Raw genomic sequence first — 22,583 nt, forward strand, 5'->3', positions numbered from 1 at the left:
GTTCAATATGAACATGACTAATCCTCAATTTCAAGACCACACTTCTGCTCTATGCCTGTACCCCTTGACAAATGTACGTTTTAATTCAAAGATGACGTTCAAATTCAGATAGTCTGCTCTGATCAAATTGGCAGCTCTAATTCAGATTGCTCTCTCAAACTCAGAGTGCGGGCTCGGGTTCAGAGTGCGGGCTCGGGTTCAGAGTGCGGGCTCTGCAGGCAGTAAAGGTGGCAAATAGTATGTTGGCTTTCATAGTGAGAAGATTGAGTGTAGGAATAGAGAGGCCTTTATTTGGATTGCACGAAGTGCTGTAAATTATCAGAAGTCTGCAAGCCTAAAAAACCTATTGTCTTGAGCATTTGGATTTATTTTGGGAAAATTGTGCCGGTAGTCTCAGATTGCTGACTCAACAATTTTCTTTAACCAACTGAAGTGATCCTCTTACCTCATGAACAAAAGTTAATTCAAATGGATTGATTCATTAGGTGCACCCCTAATTGCAAAATGTATAAATAGAATTCCTTTATCCCAATCCTCTGGATAATCTTGACAATAAGCCCTCAGTATTACCCTTAAAGTTTGATGCCCCCGTTCTAACGCTTCCTGCGATTCTGGATGGTAAGCAGTTGATTTGAACTATTTTATCCAAGATATCCATAAACTCCTTGGTATAAATTTTGATAATTGATCTGATTGTAATTCTGTGAATAATCCATAGCATGTAAAAAAAATTAGTAACTCCTGTAGAGGAGTTAATTAATTTTGTTTTACATGCTATGGACTACCCACTTTTAGCTGCAATATTGGAATGGCCTCTGGAAACCTAATAGACCCATCCATTATAATCAATAGGTATTGATTCCCACTTTTTGTTTTTGGGTGGCATCCTATGCAACCAATTAAGACCCTTCTAAAAGTTTCTTCAAATGTTGGAATGGGTATTAAGGGTGCTGTTTTATTGCCACTTGAGTTTTCCCTATTAGCTGAAATGTGTGACATGACCAGCAAAATTCAACCACGTCTTTATGCAGTCCTGCCCAATAACAATATTTCTGTAATTTAGCTTGAGTTTTCCTTACTCCCAATGACTTCCTCCTGATACCTCATGTGCTCCCACAACACCTCCTTTCTATACCCTACCAGTAATACCACTTAATGAATTTGCACCCATTTTTCATCTGGCTGAATATGTAAATTTCTCCATTTCCTCATTAAGACAACATTTTTAAGGTAATAATATTCCGGTATACACTCAGATTCTTCTTCAGTGTATACTTTCCAATACATCTGTTTTATCTCTCTAACGTCTTATTGTAACCCTGCCAACTTTCCTGAACTAAAAATATCTACTTCATCCTCCACCTGTTCTTGTTATTTTCCAATGATCTGATCAGGAATAGTTTCTGATAATTGTACTTCAACTTCTTTATCTTCACTCTCTGATGTCTCCTCGTGTCTTAACATGTGACTTTGTGACCTTGTTACTTCACAACCAGAAAAAAAACACAGGATACATGTCCTTTAACAATTCAGTTGTTTGCTTTTCTGTTGGCTTTTCGACCACAGTAGGCATCAGTCCCACATGTGATCCAGCTATATCATTTCCTAAGATAAACTGTATTCCTGGACAAGGTAATTTCTCTATTATTCCTACTACCACTTCACCACTCTTCACTGGACTCTCCAACCTCACCTTATATACTACTTTTCACACCCTGAATTCCTGATATTACCCCTTTTCTGGCAATACCCCTTCCAAACTACATAACTCCTCATCTGTCACCACCGAAAGACGGACTTGCCCCTGTAGCTCTTAAAATTTTAACTCCTTTACCTACTCCTCCTGGTACACATGAGTAAACTTTACCCACACAAGGAAATTCTTTAAAGAGATTCTGCACCTTATCAGTGAAAACATCCAAGGCTTTTCATTTCTCTTCTACCCTCCTGTATTTCCTTTTTAATCTCAGGTACACTGTCTTTATTATCTCCCACAAGATTTCCTTTACCTTTACCACCTGAGGATTTCTCTTTTCCCCAGTCTCTATCCCCCGCAGGCTGAAACTGATGTCGGAAACCGAACTTTGATTTATGAACTAATTCATAATCGTTCATATACAGGTGATGTCAACTGCAACATTTTTGCCAATTCCAAATTGTTTTAGTCACACTGGTGTAATTTTAAAACACATCGAGTGACTTCTTCCAGCCCCAGGAAAACTTTGGCCACTGAAACAGTCATTATTCCACAAGGCACTCCCGAGTTAAACTGAGCTCAACACCTGAAAAGAAAACACGAATATACTCACCACTCACTGTCTTTGAGTCCAATAATTTCAAACCAAACAAGTATACTCTGGTGATGCTGGATCTTCAGCTTGTTAACACCTGCTGTGAATTGGTCCTTCGAATGTCGGGACAAATGCCTGAGGCTTCCCAGCTCTGAAATTTTGCCTCTGAAGAAAGAGAAACAGAAGTACTGCCTGCTTCCAGCAGCTTCTCATAGCAACTAAACCAAAACTAAAACTTTGTCATATCTGTAGGAAAAACCCATTCACAGGCACCTGACCTGTGTGGGCTGTGATTGAGAGCGCGGGCTGTGATTGAGAGCGCGGGCTGTGATTGAGAGCGCGGGCTGTGATTGAGAGCGCGGGCTGTGATTGAGAGCGCGGGCTGTGATTGAGAGCGCGGGCTGTGATTGAGAGCGCGGGCTGTGATTGAGAGCGCGGGCTCCGAGTGAGAGCGTGGGGTCCTGATTGAGAGCGCGGGCTGTGAGTGAGAGCGCGGGCTGTGAGTGAGAGCGCGGGCTGTGAGTGAGAGCGCGGGCTGTGAGTGAGAGCGCGGGCTCTGAGTGAGTGTGCGGGCTCTGAGTGAGAGCGCGGGCTGTGAGTGAGTGTGCGGGCTCTGAGTGAGTGTGCGGGCTCTGAGTGAGAGCGCGGGCTCTGAGTGAGAGCGCGGGCTCTGAGTGAGTGTGCGGGCTGCGAGTGAGTGTGCGGGCTGCGAGTGAGTGTGCGGGCTCTGTGTGAGTGTGCGGGCTCTGAGTGAGTGTGCGGGCTGCGAGTGAGTGTGCGGGCTGCGAGTGAGTGTGCGGGCTCTGTGTGAGTGTGCGGGCTCTGAGTGAGTGTGCGGGCTGTGAGTGAGTGTGCGGGCTCTGAGTGAGTGTGCGGGCTCTGAGTGAGTGTGCGGGCTCTGAGTGAATGTGCGGGCTTTGATTCAGTGTGTGACCCTGTTTCGAACCTTGGGCCCTGATTCAATGTGCATTATTTCTGCATGTATTCATGAATTCAGCATGTGCCCTCCAATATAGGCTGAATGTTCCAGATTAGGGCATGGACTGAAATTCTGTGAGTGTGGAACAAATCTGTGTCTCCACACTGATTCAGGTTGTGCACATAAATTCATTACCACCGCTCCAATTTTGTGCGTGCCCCTCTATTTCAGAATGTGCGCTCCACCTCAATTTGCACTCCATAATTCAGTCTGTGCTCTAATCAGGAGTCTGATCTGTTCACTGGAGGGAAAATTTACCTTTTTCTTCTAAGTGCTGAGCAACCTTGAAACTGGGAGAGTTTCAGATCCGACTCTCAGGCCTGTTTTTAGGCCCCCCAGCTTCTCCCCCCCATATGCACTCTGCCTGCAAAAATAATAGCAACCCTGTTGCTCGCTGTAGAAGCCTGTGGGCAGGCGTAACGTGACCGAAACCCTGCAGAGGGAGTTAGTGCGCATGTGCAGGCCTCTGATGCTTGGCCTTTAGTTTGATCGGCGAGGCCAAGTCAACTGCTCCCAGTTCATGGGGATCATGTCTAATACTTGCTGGTGGCAACCTTTCCCTGCAGGACATAAAGTGCGGCATTGTGGGGGTGGGGGGGGGGGGGGGGGGGGGGGTGGTGGGGGGTGGCTGGAGGGTGGGGTGGGGGGTAGGGGGGCATTGGTTGGACGGATGATTGTGCACCAGGCTCGCTAAGTAGATGTAAAACAGTATTATAATAAACTTTCGCGCATTAATCTGCCTCCCGGACATTTCCAGTGAAAGGCTGACCCCGTCAAAAATCTGGCGCTCGAAAAATGAAGGCGGTCGCATAAACTGACACCGATTGCGCGAAGCGATTTACGCCCAACTTTACCACCACATTGTGCCCTAAAATGGGTGCAATGTGTTGGTAAACTCACCCCCATTGTTTCTGCTCCAGATCCGAGTATGGTGTCTATTTCAGCGTCTAGGCATGAAGATGTTGCATTTGCTTTTGTTAAATGTTTCTTACACTAATTCGTTGTGTGCTCTCTATCTCACTGTGTACTCTTTAATTCTGAGTGTGCTCATCAATACTATGTATTCTAGATTTGATTTGTTTCAGAGTGTGAAATTTGTTCCTGATCAGCTTAATTAAGCATCTGGGCTCTGATTGAGAACACGGGCTCCGATTGGGAGCGCGGGCTCCGATTGGGAGCGCGGGCTCCGATTGAGAGCGCGGGCTCCGATTGGGAGCGCAGGCTCCGATTGGGAGCGCGGGCTCCGATTGGGAGCGCGGGCTCCGATTGGGAGCGCGGGCTCCGATTGAGAGCGCGGGCTCCGATTGGGAGCGCGGGCTCCGATTGGGAGCGCGGGCTCCGATTGGGAGCGCGGGCTCCGATTGAGAGCGTGGGCTCCTGATTGGGAGCACGGGCTCCTGATTGGGAGCACGGGCTCTGATTGGGAGCGAGGGTCCTGATTGAGAGCGTGGCTTCTGATTGAGATTGTGGGCTCCAACTGAGAGCACGGGCTCTGATTGAGGGCGTGGGCTTTGATTGAGAGTGCACGCTCCGATTGAGAACGCTGGCTGTGATTGAGAGTGTATTATTTTTGCATGTAATTCATGCATTCAGCATTTGCCATATTATTTAGGCTGAATTGTTGTGAAGTTGAGCACAGTAATTGTAGATTGTTGGTAAAATTGTAAAATACAAGGGAGAAAGCATTATGTGGTCCCTTTAAAAGGTGATGTGCTTTCTGTTCTTAGAGAGTTAATGAACTTGTAAGCACATGTTGAGCCCCAAACTAAAACATTTATATTGAAAGGCCAAGCACTAATGTTACCAAGACAACAGGCTTTTGAACGTTTTGAATTCAGCCAATCAATTTGAATTGGCACTTAGATACCAAGAACCTATCAAATTTAAATTTCATGGTTTTGACAACTTGAGTGCAAGCTATTGTGGGAAATATTGATATGTCAGCACAGGTATAAAAGAAGGGGGCAGTGGGACAAAAAAGGGAACAGCAACTTCCACCAGCCACAGCTCACAGCTCTAAGCTCAAAGCACTATCTAGATAGTAACAATACCAAAGGAGACAGAAGAAAGAAGAAAGAGAAAAAAGTTCCAGATAGAAGAATAAACAGAGAGAGCCCAAAATAATCTGGAGGATGCAAATCGTCATTGCAATTTAGAGAGTAACTAAATTCCATTTCTTTGTTAATGAGTGGGAAATGTATTTATATGAACAGCATTCCACTGGAATTCTGTTTTATTCAGGAATAGTTAATTGTTACAAGGGATATATTTGGTTTGTTCATACTTTAATAAATTTGTTCACTGTTGGTTAGATAAATAAATTGTTATGTGTTGATTTTAGAGACAGTGTCAGGGATTTTGTATTTAACCAGCAGGAGTCACTGAAGAGCAGGTCACACCACTTCACGCACACCTTTTACAGATTATAAGATGAGGTACTCCTGCTTGGGTGTTTCGGTTTTAGTTGTTACAGGGGGAGATCAACCTCCACTTTATAACTGATTGAGGGCTCTGGTCCGGGGTTTGAACAGTCCTAGATCTTTAAATAAACCTTATATGAGAAGTGAGAAGGACTAGAGAAGGACTATGTGAGAAGGACTAGAGGACACAGCCTCAAGATAAGGGGGGAGCAGTTTAGATCAGAGTTGAGGAGGAACTTCTTCACTCAAAGGGTGGTGAATCTCTGGAATTCTTTGCTGGTTGAAGTGGTCGAGGCTACCTCGCTAAATATATTTAAGTCACGGGTAGATAGGTTTCTGACAGGCAAGGGAATTAAGGGTTATGGGGAGAGAGTGGGAAAGTGGAACTGATCCACTTCAGATCAGCCATGATCTTATTGAATGACGGGGCAGGCTCGAGGGGCTAGATGGCCTACTCCTGCTCCTATTTCTTATGTTCTTAAGAGGAAGATGTGTTTAATTTTGGTGGCTTGTCGGTTAAATCAAAAGTGAGAAATGGCTCTGAGCGTTGCTAAAGAAGTTCCGGGGGTCGAAGATGCTTTCCAGATTTGCCAAGAAAGTTTAAAAAGACAGAATAAGGTTTCAGTTGTAGAATTAGCAAACAGGCTAAAATTGGGTTTAACCAGGGATAATAAGAAAGCTGAAATTGTAACGGAGATAGCCAAGCATTTAGGTATATCAGAGAAATAGGCAAGTGCAGTGGAAAAAATTAAATTGCAAATAGGATAATTGGAGTTAGAAAGTGAACTTCAAAGACTGGATTTAGAAGAAAGAGGAAAGGAGAGAAAGGCCCTCGCCAAAGAAAGAGAGGGAAAAAGAAAGAGAGTAGTGAGAGAAGAAGGCCCGAGTAGCAAAAAGAGAGTAAAAAAGAGAGGAAAGAGAGTGGAAGGCCCCAGCAGAAGATAAAGAAAAGGGAAGATTGTTTGAGTTGCAAAAGATGAAGTCGGAACTTGAAGCAAAATGACTTAAAATGAAGGAAGTAATAGTGTAGGGTAGAAGTGACGATGGGCAAACTCATCATAGCCAACTGCCTGGTAGGGATATATATAAATATGTCCAAACATTACCTAAATTTGATGAAAAAGTTGCAAAAGCCTTTTTCATTTCCTTTGAGAAATTGGCTACACAGGTTAACTAGCCAGAGGAGTTTTGGGTAATGTTAATTCAGATCAAGTTGATAGGCAGGGATACTGAAGTGTTTGCACTGCTGTCAGAGGAGGTGTCAGGAAGGGTGTGTTGTCTGCCTGGTGCTCGGGTACGGGATGTCGCAGCTGGGCTGCAGAGGAACCTGGAGTGGGAGGGTGAGAATCCGGTCGTTGTGGTTCATGTGGGTGCTGGCGACGTAAGCAAAATGCAGACTGAGGATCTGGGGAGGGAGTATGAAAAGCTGGGAATGGAATTAAAAAGTAGAACCGACAAGGTGGTTATCTCTGGGCTACTGCCTGAACCGTGTGCAGATGGGCATAGGGTTGACAGGATTAAGGAAGTGAATGGGTGGCTCAGGGATTGGTGTGGGAGGAATGGGTTTGAATTTATGGGGCATTGGCACCAGTATTGGGGTAGGTGGGACCTGTTCGGGCAGGATGGGGTTGGTCTGAACCGTGCTGGGACCAGAGTGCTGGCGAATCGAGTAAAGAGGACTGTAGACAGGGCTTTAAACTAATTAGAGGGGGGGAGGGTGCGAGGGTAGGTGACCTTACGAGGTCTAAAGTTAAGGAGAGTGTACATGTAAGGGAAGAGGCCGAGGATGTCCCAATAATAGAGGGAGTAGGGGGCGTGAGTATAGTTGATGGCGTTGCGGCATATAGGGTCCAGGTGAAGGCTGGGATGAAGGCGGCTAAGAAATAAGGCGGCTAAGAGGGGATCTTATAGAAACATATAAGATGATTAGAGGTTTAGATAGGGTGGATGGTGATAGCCTGTTTCCTCGGATGGAGAAAGCTAGCACGAGGGGGCATGGCTTTAAATTAAGGGGGGGTAGTTATAGGACGGATGTCAGGGGCAGGTTCTTTACCCAGAGGGTGGTGAGGGACTGGAATGCCCTGCCTGCTGCAGTTGTAAATGCGCCTAGTTTGGGGGCGTTTAAGAGATTGGTGGATAGGTTTATGGACGAAAAGGGATTGGTTTAGATTAGTGGGTCAATGTTTTTTTTTTAAAAATAAGACTGGTCGGCGCAACATTGTGGGCCGAAGGGCCTGTTCCGCGCTGTAATGTTCTATGTTCTATGTTCTATGAAAGCACTTTATCTGAATGCACGAAGCATTCGGAATAAAGTGGATGAGCTGATGGCGCAGATCGACACAAATGGATACGATCTGGTGGCCATTACAGAGACGTGGCTGCAGGGTGACAGGGACTGGGAGCTGAATGTACAGGGCTATCAAGTGTTTAGGAAGGATAGGCAGGAGGGAAAAGGGGGGGGCGTAGCTCTGCTGATTAAGGATAGCATCACGGTGGTAGCAAGGGATGATATTGGAGCCAAGGAGCAGAGGGTGGAATCGTTGTGGGTGGAGATTAGGAACAGCAAAGGGAGGAAGACGCTGGTGGGTGTCGTCTATAGGCCCCCGAATAATGATCTGGAGATGGGGTGGGCTGTTAATGCGCAAATAAGTGCGGCGTGCAGGAATGGGACGGCCGTAGTTATGGGGGATTTCAATCTGCATATTGATTGGTCGACCCATGTTGGACGAGGTGGGCTCGAGGAGGAGTTCTTGGAACGCTGCCGGGATAATTTCCTTGAACAGTGTGTGTTGGAGCCGACGAGGGAGCGAGCTATCTTGGATCTGGTGCTATGTAATGAAGCGGGTAGAATTAGGGACCTTGTGGTGAAGGATCCTCTTGGGGAGAGTGATCATTGTATGGTGGAGTTTCTGGTGCAGATGGAGGAGGAGAAAGTGGGTTCCCGGACACGCGTCCTTTGTTTGAATAGAGGGGAGTACGGTAGGATGAGAGAAGAATTGGCGAATGTGGACTGGGGGAGCGCGTTGGAGGGAGGGTCTGTTGAGGAGCAGTGGAGGATCTTTAAGGAGATCTTTCTTGGTGCTCAACGGAAATTTATTCCGATGGTCAAAAAGGATAGTAGGAGGAGAGGTAATAAGCCGTGGATAACGAAGGAGGTGAAGGAAAGTGTTAAACTAAAAGCGGAGGAATTTAGAGTACCTAAGAGTAGTGGGCGAGAAGAGGATTGGGAGAGGTTTAAATGTCAACAAAGATTGACAAAGAAGTTGATAAGGAAGGGTAGGAGAAACTATGAAGCTGGGCTAGCGCTTAATATAAAAAAGGATAGCAAGAGTTTTTATAAATATATAAAAAGGAAGAGGCTGACTAGGGTGAATGTTGGTCCTTTAGAGGATGAGAAAGGGGACCTAGTGGTAGGGGATGGGGATATGGCTAAGGTATTGCATAACTTTTTTGTTTCTGTCTTCACGGAGGAGGACGTGAATAATTTGCCGGGTGTTAGTGATGGAAAGGTGGTAGGACTGGAGGGTCTTAATGACATTACTGTTACTAGAAAGGCGGTGCTCGACAGACTGGAGGGGCTGATTGTGGACAAGTCCCCAGGACCGGATGGAATGCATCCGAGGGTTCTGAAAGAAATGGCGGAGGTGATAGTGGATGCCTTGGTGGTTATTTTCCAAACGTCGCTGGATTCCGGGGAAGTGCCGGATGATTGGAAAGCGGCTAATGTTACGCCGTTGTTTAAGAAGGGTGCCAGGCAAAAGGCGGGGAATTATAGGCCGGTTAGTTTAATGTCTGTGGTAGGTAAAATGTTAGAATCTGCCATTAAGGAGGAAATTGCGAGGCATCTTGAAGGGAATTGCTTGATAGAGCAGACGCAGCACGGTTTCATTAAAGGGAAGTCGTGTCTGACAAATTTACTGGAGTTCTATGAGGATGTGTCTAGGGCGGTGGATAGAGGAGAGCCGGTGGATGTGGTCTTTCTAGATTTTCAGAAGGCGTTTGACAAAGTGCCTCACAAGAGGTTATTGCAGAAGGTCGAGGGACATGGAGTTGGGGGTAGGGTGTTAGCGTGGATAGAGGATTGGTTGTCAAATAGGAGGCAGAGAGTGGGGATCAACGGGTGCTATTCGGATTGGCGGATGGTGACTAGTGGAGTGCCCCAGGGGTCGGTGCTGGGGCCTCAGCTTTTTACCATTTATATAGATGATCTGGAGGAGGGAACCGAGTGTAGAGTGTCGAAATTTGCTGATGACACCAAGATTGGGGGAACGGCAAATTGTGCGGAGGGTGTGGAGAGTCTGCAGAAGGATCTAGATAGGCTGGGCGAATGGGCCAGGAAATGGCAAATGGAATTTAATGTTGGCAAGTGTGAGGTGGTCCACTTTGGTAGGAAGAATGGTAGGAAGGACTATTACTTACGGGGCGAAAAACTGCAGCAGGCGACGGTGCAGAGGGACCTCGGGGTCCTTGTGCATGAGTTGCAAAAACCCAGCTTGCAGGTGCAACAGGTGGTCAGGAAGGCGAATGGGATGCTGGCCTTCATAGCGAAGGGGATTGAATATAAAAGTAGGGAGGTCTTGCTGCAGCTGTATAGGGCATTGGTGAGGCCGCAACTGGAGTACTGTGTGCATTTTTGGGCGCCGCACCTGCGCAAAGATATTTTGGCCTTGGAGGGAGTGCAGAGGAGGTTTACTAGGCTGATACCGGAGTTGAGGGGGTTGAGCTATGAGGAGAGGCTGAATAAACTGGGCTTGTACTCGTTAGAGTTTAGAAGAATGAGAGGAGATCTCATTGAGACGTATAAGATGATGAATGGGATGGATAGGATAGAGGTGGAAAGACTCTTCCCGCTCAAAAAAGACAATCGGACTAGGGGGCACAGCCTCAAGATAAAAGGGGGGCGGTTTAGAACGGAGTTGAGGAGGAACTTCTTCACTCAAAGGGTGGTGAATCTCTGGAATTCTCTGCCCGTTGAAGTGGTGGAGGCTGCCTCGCTAAATATTTTTAAGACGCGGGTTGATGGGTTTTTGATAGGAGAGGGGATTAAGGGTTATGGGGAGAGGGCGGGAAAGTGGAACTGAGCAGCGACAGATCAGCCATGATCTTATTGAATGGCGGGGCAGGCTCGAAGGGCTGGATGGCCTACTCCTGCTCCTATTTCTTATGTTCTTATGAAATATGAAAAGGTAAAAAGGGATATTTTGATTGCCTATGAATTGGTACCAGACGCACATAGACAACAGTTCAGAAATGTAAGAAAGGAACCAGGTCAGACTTTAATTGAGTTTGAAAGAATTAAACAGATAGACGGGGGAGAGCATTAAAGATAGAAAAGTCATTTGACGCTCTTCGAAATGTTATTCTGCTAGAGGAGTTTATAACTCATTTCTAGAAATGATAAGAACTTATGTTGAGGAACAGGAGGTTCAAACAATGAGAAGAGCTGCAGAGATGGCAGATGAATATATATTAGTGCATAAATTGAAATCTAGCTTCTTACAGCAATTTAATTCTGGAAGAGAGAGAAGTTGAGAAAGAAGGAGATCCTTCAATGAAAAACAAAAAATAGATCACACTGGGAACAGTTTACCATTTGTGAAAAAATAAACCCAAGCGAGTGGAAAAGACGTGAAAGACCTCAGGTGTTTTCACTGTAGTAAGATGGGACACACAAAGTGACAGTGGTAGTGGCTTAAGAAAGGCACTGGGAGAAAGCATGTGGTAAAAGAGGCTCAACCAGTGGGATTAGTTGAGGTAGTGAAGGAAATCCTGAGAGAAGTCATGAAACTGAAGGAGATTGGGCAGCTTAGGCATGGGCTGGATAATGAGATAGAGTCTGATCTTTTCAAAGACTTCACCTATATGGGTAAGATTTACTCAGATAAAACAGGGGGACTAATTAAAGAAGTTAAAATATTGAGAGATATGGGAACTAGTCTGTCTCTAATAGTAAGAGATGAAAATATTTGCACTCCTTCTGAAATATTTCCCGAGAGAGTAATAATCTTTGGAATAAATGGAGAGAGGAGAAGTGTTCCCCTGTGTAAGAGAAGGCTAGAAAGTCCAATCAGGACTGGGGAAGTGATAGTGGGAGTGATGGAAAACTTGACTATTCCAGGAATACAGTTTATTTTTGGAAACAATATAGCTGGATCACAGGTAGGAGTGATGCCTATTGTAGTGGACAAGCCAAAAAAGAACCAGGGAACTGAGGAGTTAAAAGAAAAATACCCTGGAATTTTTCCAAACTCTATGGTGATAAGATCCCATAGCCATAAGTTAAAACAGGAAGGGAGAACAAAAGAGAAAGATGAAGGAGTTGAGGTCCAGTTAGCTGACACTGTTTGATGAGATGGTAAAGGAAAAACCTAAGCAGCTAGAGGATCAGGCAGAGGTGTTTACAGCAGAAATATCATAAAGCCTACTCAGAAAAGGAATCAGAGTGCTATTATCTGAAGGATAAAATCTTAAGGCAGAATTAGAGACCTTGGCAGGTTAGTGAAGGTGAGAAATGGACGGATGTTCAGTAGATTGTGTTGCCAGTAGAATACAAACAGGAAGTATTGCGGGTAGCATACGAACTACCTGTAGGAATGAGGAAGACTCAGACTAAGATACAGAAGCAGTTTTATTGGCCTGGATTACATAGAGCTGTGGTTGAATTTTGCCTTACCTGTCATAGGAGTCAGATGGTAGGGAAGCCACAAGCAGTGATAAAACCAGCACCTTTGATGCCAATTCCTGCATTTAAAGAACCTTTTGCACAGGTTATAATTGATTGTGTGGGTCCCCTCCCTAAAACCACTGGGAACCACTATTAACCATGTGGAGGTATCTACCGGGTTTCCTGAGGCAATTCCTTTACGGAATGTCAAGGCAAAAAAGGTTGTGGAGGAGCTGCTTGCTTTCTTTACCTGTTATGGATTACCCAGGGAGATTCAGTTAGACAAAGCTTCCAGCTTTACTGCCAAATTATTTAAGGAGGTCATGGATAGTTTAGGTATCAGACATTTTACATTGAGTACATACCATCCTGAATCCCAGGGAGCATTGGAAAGGTGGCATCAGACCCTAAACACCATGTTGAGGGCTCAGTGCCAGGATTACCCAACTGAATGGGATAAGGTATCTCCTTTATATTATTTGCTATTAGAGATGCTCCAAATGGATTGACGCAGTTTATTCCATTTGAGTTGATATTTAGACATAAAGTAAGAGTAACCTTTAAAATTAATCAAGGAAAAGTTGGTCGGTCCGAAGTCAGAAATCTCACAGTCGGATTATGTATCTGAAGTGAGAGAAAGGCTAAACAGAGTAGATGAATTAGCTGGACAACATTTGAAGGTGGCACAGAAACTAGTGAAGCAAGAAGCAGATGAGAAATCTAAAATTGTGTGTTTGCCTGTGGAGATAAAGTATTGTTGCGAGTGGAAGGAGAACCCTTCAAAGCAAGGTTTAATGATCCCTATCAGATTGAGAAGAAGTTAAGTCAGGTGAATTATCTGGTAAAGATGTCAGATATGAAAAAAAATTATTGGATATGTCATGTGAACATGCTGAAACAGTACAGTGACAGGAAAAAGGAATTGGAGAAACAGGTATTAATTACCGTCACTCAGAATGTAGATTCAAATCCAGGTGATTTAGATTTTGATGTGCCTCAGAATAAATTGAATCATGAAGAAGTTCTTAAGGAATGGAATAGGATAGTGAGCTATCTGTCTCAAGAATAGAGAACTGAATTGAAACACATGTTACAGTGCTATGAGGACCTATGTAGAAATAGAATGAGGAGGATTAATGCCATAGCACATGAGATTAATTAAGGAATGCTGTTCCAATAAAACAACACCCCATACTGGCTTAATCCTCTCAAAGCAGCACAGGTTCGGAAGGAAGTGGATGCAGTGCTACAAGAAGGCATCATAGAGTCAAAGCTAGTGGAGTTTGCCAATTGTGTTGGTTCCCAAATCTGGTGATACTCAATGATTCAGCGTAGGTTATCGGAAGGTCAATGCTGTGACTAAATCTGACTCATATCCAATTCCAGGGCTGGAGGATCGTATGGAAAAAGTAGGACAAGCCACTTGCATAACAAAGTTGCATTTTCGCGGTTATTGACAAGTACCTTAGTTGGAGAGGGCAAAAGAAGTTTCTGCTTTTGTAACCCCAAATGGGCTATATCATTTTAAAGTAAATCCCTTTGGGATGAAAAACACACCAGCCACTTTTCAAAAGCTTACGAACAGAGTTGTTGCAGGATTGACTAACTGTGCTGTCTACAGAGACGACTTAGTAATCTTTAGCCATTCATGAAAGGACCACATGGAGCATTTCACAGAGCTCTTCAAAAGACTACAGAAAGCAAAGTTAATCATGAACTTGGCAAAAACAGAATTTGTGAAGGTGGAAGTGACATTTTAAAGGCACAACATTGGATGTCACTGAGAAACGTGAAGACAATGGTCATCAAGGAATTTCCAAGACTACCCTCGAAGAAGGAAGTGCTGTGATTTTTGGGGTTGAGCGGATTCTACAGGAAATTTGTACCAAACTTGAGTAGCATCATGGCACTGTTGACAGATTTGTTAAGAAAGAACATGAAATTTCAGTGGACAGAACAATGCCAGGAGGCATTTGAGAATGCAAAAGCAGTGTTAACCACCATACCCGTTTTAGACATGCCAAATTTTTTGAAACCCTTCAAAGTCGCCATTGACACAAGCGATGTAGGTGTTGGAGCTGTGTTGTTTACAAGAGGATGATTGTGGAATTGAAAGGTCGATTGGTTAGTTTTCAAAAAATCTCAATATCCACCAGAAAAAAATATTCAACCATTGAAAAAGAGTTATTGAGTTTGGTAACGGCCTTACAACATTTTAATGTTTACGTTGCAAACAATGTATTAGGGACGATTATGTATATCGGAAGGATTTAAGGATAAGAACACCAAATTATTTTATTGGAGTCTTATAACAAGCATTTCTTTTAGAGATTGTGCATGTTGCAGCTTGTGAAAATATCGCGGATGCTTTATCGTGAATTTAAAATAAAAATGTTTATGTAAGATAGAAATGGTAGTGTTCAATGTTATACATAAGTAGAATTTACATAAAATGTGAAACTCTAGATTAATGAACTATGGATCTAGTAATGCAATGAAGTTAAGGTTTTAAAAAAAAAGCCACCTTTTCATGATGATGGTTCATTTTTTCTTAAGGGGATGATGTTACAAAGTTCGGTAGAGTAATTGTAGATTGTTGTTTGTAAAGCTGTAAAATGCGAGGGAGAGAAAGCATTTCACAGTCCCTTTAAAAGGTGGTGCTTTTTCTGTGCTTAAGTGAAAAAAATGCAAGCACATATTGAGCCACAAACTGAAACATTTGTGTTGGAAGGCCAAGAAGCAGTGTTAGCAAGACAAAAGACTTTTGAATTGTTTGAATTCAGTCAATCAATTTGAAGGAGGCACTTAGATACCAAGAAGTTTAGTAATGTTGCAGCTTTATAGAACTTTCATTAGGCTGCAGTTAGAATATAGTGTTCAATTCTGGTCGCCACTCTATCAGAAAGATGTGGAGGCTTGGGAGAGGGTACAGAAAATATTTACTAGGATGTTGCTTGGTATGGAGGGCATTAGCTATAAGGAGGGGTTGGAGAAACTTGGTTTGTTCTCACTAGAATGACGGGGATTGAGGGGCAACCTGATAGAAGTCTCCAAGATAATGAGGGGCATGGGCAGAGTGGATAGTCAGAAACTTATTCCCAGGGTGGAAGAGTCAACTATTCGGGGGCATAGGTTTAAGGTGTGAGGGGCAAGGTTTAAAGGAGATGCACGAGGCAAGTTTTTTACACAGAGGGTGGTGGGTGCCTGGAATTCGCTGCCGGGGGAGGTAGTGGAAGCAGATACGATAGTGAGTTTTAAGAGGCATTTGGACAAGTACATGAATAGGATGGGAATAGAAGGATATGGTCCCTGGAAGGGTAGGAGGTTTTACTTCAGTTGGGCAGCATGGTTGATGCAGGTTTGGAGGGCCTGTTTCTGTGCTGTAATTTTCTTTGCTCTATGTTTGTTCTTTGAAGCTATTAAATTTAAATCTGATGGTTTTGACAACCTAGGAGCAATCCTATTGTGGGAAATATAGACAGGTCATCACAGGTATAAAAGAGGAGGGACAGCGGGACAAAAAGGAGAGAGCAACTGCCACCAGACACAGCTGTTAGCTCAAAGCACCATCCAGACAGCAAAGGTACCGGAGAAGAAAGAAGAAAGAAGCTCCAGACAGAAGAATCAACAGAGAAGGCCCAGAATATTCCAGAGAACACAAAACCTGGTTGCAATTTAGCGAGTGAATAAATTCTGTTTTTTTGCTAATGAGTGGGAGTTGTATTTATTGATACAGCAGGCCATTAGAATTTTGTTTTATTCGGGAATAATTGATAGTTGGAAGGGATTTATTTAGTTTGTTAACAGTTTAGTTAACTTGCTCATTGTTAGTTAGATAAATATTTTGTTGCATGCTGATTTTAGAGTGAATGTCAGGGTTTATTTTGTATTTAACTACTAGGAGTTGCTGAAGAACAGGTCGCACCACTTCACAGACAATTTTTTCGCAGATGAGAAGCAGGTAATCCTACTTGGGTGTTTTGGTGTCAGTTTTCAGACGGAGGATCAATCACTGCTTCATAATACAATGTTCAAGATCAGTCCATGCACTGAAATTCTGAGAGTGTGGAGCACATCAGTATCTCCACACTGATTCAGGTTCTGTACATGAATTCATCTACTCAAATTTAGTGCGTGCCCCTCTATTTCAGATTGTCCATCTCAGTTTGCCCTCCATTATTCAGTCTGTACTCTAATTATGAGACTGATCAGGTGTGATTGTTTCTGCTCCATACCCAAGTGTGGTGTCTATTTCAGAGTCTGTGCGTGAAGATGCAGTGTGTGCGCTTATTTCTTACATTAATTCATTCTGGGCTCTCTATCTCACTGTGTGCACTCTAATTCTGAGTGTGTGCGATATATTTCAGATTGAGTTAGTTGAAAGTATGGGCCCTAAATCAGAGTGTGGGCTCCGATTGAGAGCGTGAGTTTTGATTGAGAGCGTGAGTTTCGATTGAGAGCGCGAGTTTCGATTGAGAGCGCGGGCTCCGAGTGAGAGCGCGGGCTCCGAGTGAGAGCGCGGGCTCTGATTGAGAGCGCGGGCTCTGATTGGGAGCGCGGGCTCTGATTGGGAGCGCGGGCTCTGATTGGGAGCGCGGGCTCTGATTGGGAGCGCGGGCTCCGAGTGAGAGTGCAGACCCTCATTCAGCATGCATTATTTTGACATTTTTTACCTGAATTCAGCATTTGACTTTTAAGTTACAATGTATTTCAGCTTATATTTTGTTGTGGTGTGAAATCTATTTCAGATTTGATTTGGATCCAATTGTGAAAGCTAGTTCAGATTGGTTTAGTTGAGACCTTGAAATCTATTTCAGATTTGGTTCAGGTCAAATTGAGAAATGTTATTCAGATTTGATTTTGCTGCAGATTGTGATCTATATTTCAGACTGATTTAGTTGAGAGTGTGGGGCCTGTTTTAGGCTGTGTGTTCCAATTCAGAGTGTGGGCTCTGGTTGAGAGCGCGGGCTCCGATTGAGAGTGCGGGCTCTGACTGAGAGTGCGGGCTGTGACTGAGGGTGCGGGCTGTGACTGAGGGTGCGGGCTCTGACTGAGGGTGCGGGCTCTGACTGAGGGTGCGGGCTCTGACTGAGGGTGCGGGCTCCGATTGAGAGTGCGGGCTCCGATTGAGAGCGCGGGCTCCGATTGAGAGCGCGGGCTCTGACTGAGAGTGCGGGCTCTGACTGAGGGTGCGGGCTCCGATTGAGAGTGCGGGCTCCGATTGAGAGCGTGGGCTCTGACTGAGGGTGCGGGCTCCGATTGAGAGTGCGGGCTCCGATTGAGAGCGTGGGCTCCGACTGAGAGCGCGGGCTCGGATTGAGAGCACGGGCTCCAGTGAGAGCGCGGACTCCGGTTGAGAGCGCCGGCTCCAGTGAGAGCGCGGGCTCTGATTGAGAGCGCGGGCTCTGGTTGAGAGCGCCGGCTCCAGTGAGAGCGCGGGCTCGGATTGAGAGCGCGGACTCCGGTTGAGAGCACGGGGTCTGGTTCAGAGTGCCTGCTCTGGTTCACTGTTTGGCCCTGATTCATCGTGCATTATTTCTGCTTGTATTCATGAATTCGGCTTTTGACCCCTAATCTAGCTGAATAAACAAAGAACAAAGAATAATACAGCACAGGAACAGGCTCTTTGGCCTGCCTGATTTAAACCGTATGCACTTATGTAGTCTGTATGCTTCCATTCCCATCCTGTTCATGTATTTATCTAAATGACCCTTATCCATTATCGTACCTGTTCTCACCACTTCTCCGAGCAGTGCATGCCAGACTTTCGCCACCTTCCATGTAAAAATCTTGCCTTGCATATCTCCGCTAAACTTTTCTGCACAAATCTTAGACCTACGTTCCCTAATACGTGACTGTTCTCCCCTAGGAAAGAACATCTGACTTCCATTCTGTCCACGCCACTTATAATCTTGTAAACATCTATCAGGTCACCCCTCAATGTCTGTTATTCCAGTGAGAACAAACTGAGTTTATCCAATCTCTCCTTATAGCTCATACCCTCCAGACCAGGCAACATCTTGGAAAACCTCTTCTGCATCCTCTCCCAAGTATCCACATCCTTCTGGTAGTGTGGCGACCATATTCGTACACAATATTCTAAATGAGGCCCAACTAAGGTTCTGTACAGCTGCAGCAAGACCTGCCAATTTTTATACTCAATGTCCGCACCGATGAAGGCAAGCATGCTGAATGTCTTCCTGACTACCTTATACACCTGTATTGCCACTTTCAGTGATTGTTGGATATGTATCTCCAGATCTCTCTAAGTGTTCTACCATTTGCTGTATAATACCTACATGCACTTGACCTTCCAAAATACATTACCTCACATTTGTCTAGATTAAGCTTCATCTGCCGTTTCTCCGACCAAGTCTCCAACCGGTTTATATCTTGCCGTATCCTCTGACAATCCTCTTCACTATCCTCAACTCCACCAATTTTTGTGGCGTCTGTGAGCTTACTAATCAGACCAGTTACATTTTCCTCCAAATCATTTATGTATACTACGAACAACAAAAGCCCTGGGGACTTATCTACTTTAATGTTTTTTAAGACGCCCAACATATCCTCTTCTTTCATATTGACATGACCCAGAATATCTACACACCCTACCCCAGACTCCCCATCCACCAAGTCCTTCCTTTTGTTGAATACTGAGGCAAAGTATTCATTTAGATGTTCTAGAGTAGTGCATGAACTGAAATTCTGTGAGCGTGGAGCACATCAGTGTCCCCACACTGATTCAGATTGTGTGCGTGAATTCATTGCCTCTGCTCCAATTTAGTACATGCCCCTCTATTTCAGAACGTGTGCTCCACTTCATAATTCAGTCTGTGCTCTCATTATGAGTGTCTGATCCTTTTCATTGTTTCTGCTCCAGATCTGAATGTGCTGTCTATTTCAGAGTCTGCGCATGAAAATGCTGTGTGTGCTTTAGTTTAATATTTCTTACACTAATTCATTGTGTACTCTCTATCTCACTATGTGTGCTCTAATTCTGAATGTGCGCATCAGTATGATGTATTTCAGGTTAGATTTGGTTCAGAGGCTAAAACCTGTTTCAGATTTGGTTCAGCTCAGATCATGAAAAATACTTCAGATTAGATTTAGATCAGACTGAAATCTATTTCAGATTAAATTTGATTTAGATTGTGAAATATGTTTCAGATTAGATTTCATTCACTTTGTGAATGCATTTAGGCTTACATTTGATTTAGTTTGTGCAATCTATTTAAGATAATTTTTGCTCAGATTGAGAAATATATCTCAGATTAGATTTAGTTCACAATGTGAAAGATATTTTACATTAGAGTTGATTTAGATTGTGAAATCTATTTAAAGTAGATTTAGTTCAGATTGTGAAATATATTTCAGATTACATGTTCAAAGACTGAAACCTATTTCAGAACAGACTTGCTTCTGAGGCTGAAAGCAATTTCAGATTGGTTAGACATGTCTTCCATGTCAGAGTGTGCACTCCATATGTGTGTTCTCTAATTCAGTGTTTTCCTTTGACAGCACCACCATCCCTTTGAAAGCACCAAACAAACCTGCAAACTCAACGCCATGGAAGACAACGGCAGCAGAAGAGTGAGAAAAGAAACCACCAAATGCCTCACCAAGCCACACATCATCGTGACTGGATCTATGTCGCCCTTTCTTCCTGTGGATGTGTCAGAATCCTGAATCCTCTCTGGACAGCTCTGTGGGTTTTCCTCCGAGGCATGGAACCCAATAGATCAGGAACGCAGCCTACCGTCACCATATCAAGGGCAATTAGGGAAAGGAAACAAACAGTGGCCAAGCTGGAAATGAAGATACCCCATGAACAAATAAAAATAACCATTTCAGAGTGTATCTGACCTTCGAGTCTGTGCTGTCGTTCAGAGAAGCTGAACAAATTCAGTCAGTGCATGCCAAATTTCATTGTTTGCTCTTTAACACAGGATGTGCACTCTGATTGAGAGCAGGAACTCTCATTGAGACCAGTTTCTGAATGACAGCATGCTCTTAGATTGAGAGTGTCAGCACTGATTCAGATTGTGGGCTGTGATTCAGAGTGTGGGCTCTAATTCTCAATGTGTGGTCAAATTCAGAGTGTGCTGTAATTCATTCATTTCCATTACTTATTCTTTCATGTGGTGTGGGCATCACTGGCGAAGCATACATTTGTTGTCCAGCCGTAATTGTCAGTTGCTTCCCTGGGCCACGTCAGAGCACAGTTAAACACAAACATCATGTTGTGGGTCTGAAGCAATCTGTAGATCAGACATAAATAGCCGGCAGATTTTGATTGCAAAATGACAAATATGTTATTATTTCTGTTGTCTATTGTCCAGAGTGTTTGCGCTCACAGAAAGTGTGAATTCTAATTGAGAATGAGCATGCCAACTACCGGTCAGTGTGCTACTGGAGTGAGTGCTCTAAATTAAGAGTGTGCGCTCAGATTCAGTGTGTGTACCCTAATTCAGAGAGTGGGCTCTGAGTGAGAACGCGGGCTCTGATCGAGAGCGCGGGCCCTGATTCAGAGTGTGGTGTTACGATGTAGAGGTTAATCCCCTTTTACATCGCTTCATATCTGTTAAAGTGTTTGGGAAGATGTTAACTGTTTTACCTGAACATTTACATGTTCTTTAACATAAAGAGCTGACACTGCTTTGAGTGAATAATTAACAAATTATTTTATTCAACCAACCAGGAACTTTAACTAAATTAGTAGCATTTTAATTAAAGGATGGTTCGACTGAAGTGCAGTTCAAATAAAGACAAGGATCATTCAGTATTAATATAGTAATAATAGAATCTTAGTCGCTCTCAAAAAAACTATGTACAACCAGGTTTGATTGTTTGGAAAAGATTTGGAGTCTTTGGTAGTTGTCTGCTGTCGGTAAGCGCTATCTGATTAGATACTTCTCGCTGGTGAGAGGGTGATTTATCTTAAGGTCTGTCTGAAGCTGGCAGAGTTAAGAATTAACTTCTCCAGTTGGTCTAACTGTCTTTAACTGCTTCAGGTGATCGAACCCTGCTTCTGGTTGAACTCCTGGATCAACCCGTGGTGGAACTGAACTCAAGGCAGTTGAGTTCCTCTTTTATCACCCTTATGGCCTATCAAATTCCTGCACTCTGAATAGCCTGAGGTTGACAACAACTGCAAAATTCAAACCTGCTAGGTACCTTTTAGCTGAGTGTTTTCTTTAAACTCATAGGCTAACAAAATGTAAAAACTCACAGAGCCGATTACCAAGGCAACCCTGATGCTTTTGGTCTCTGAAACAAATGTTGCAACTTAGCGTCTGTGTGCACACTGCATTTTAAACACCTCAGCATTGAACAAAACCAGCTTTTAAAGGGACTGCCATAAAACCACCTTTTAAAGGGACCACGTACTGTTGTTTCTCCTCTCGTACTTTACATCTTTACAAACATTCCGTCATCTTTCTAAACTCAAATTCACAACTGTGGTCTCGAGTACAGAGTGTGGGCTCTGATTAAGACTGCGGGCACTGATTCAGAATGTGCGTTCTGACTCAGAGTGTGGGCTCTGATTGAGAGTGTGGGCACTGATTCAGAATGTGCATTCTGAATCAGAGTGTGGGCCCTGATTGAGAGCGCGGGCCCTGATGGAGAGCGCGGGCCCTGTTGGAGAGCGCGGGCCCTGATGGAGAGCGTGGGCCCTGATGGAGAGCGCGGGCTCCGATCGAGAGCGCGGGCTCCGATCGAGAGCGCGGGCTCCGATCGAGAGCGCGGGCTCCGATCGAGAGCGCGGGCTCCGATCGAGAGCGCGGGCTTTGATCGAGAGCGCGGGCTTTGATCGAGAGCGCGGGCTCCGATCGAGAGCGCGGGCTTTGATCGAGAGCGCGGGCTCCGATCGAGAGCGCGGGCTTTGATCGAGAGCGCGGGCTTTGATCGAGAGCGCGGGCTTTGATCGAGAGCGCGGGCTCCGATTGAGAGCGCGGGCTCCGATCGAGAGCGCGGGCTCTGATCGAAAGCGCGGGCTCCGATCGAGAGCACGGGCTCTGATCGAGAGCACGGGCTCTGATTGAGAGTATGAGCTTGGATTCAGACTGTGATGTAATTCAGCGTGTGTAATATAATTCAGAGTACAGGGTGCGAGGGTTGAGGGTGTGGGGCCTCTGATTGAGGCTGTGTGGGCTCTGATTGAGTGTGTGGGCTCGGATTGAGTGTGCGGGCTTGGATTGAGAATGCGGGCTCTGATTGAGTGTGCG

At 44.5% G+C, this 22,583-nt stretch overlaps 1 protein-coding gene across 1 annotated transcript in view; it reads left to right on the forward strand.

The window, feature by feature from the left end:
* LOC145358968 (sodium channel protein type 1 subunit alpha-like) overlaps positions 1-22,583 on the forward strand; it is a 512,173-nt gene that overhangs the window by 154,909 nt on the left and 334,681 nt on the right. The gene's annotated exons all lie outside the window — the stretch shown is intronic.

The sequence above is a fragment of the Carcharhinus amblyrhynchos genome, chromosome 2 (assembly GCF_965287045.1).
Source record: "Carcharhinus amblyrhynchos chromosome 2, sCarAmb.v2.hapA, whole genome shotgun sequence".
Taxonomy (NCBI): domain Eukaryota; kingdom Metazoa; phylum Chordata; class Chondrichthyes; order Carcharhiniformes; family Carcharhinidae; genus Carcharhinus; species Carcharhinus amblyrhynchos.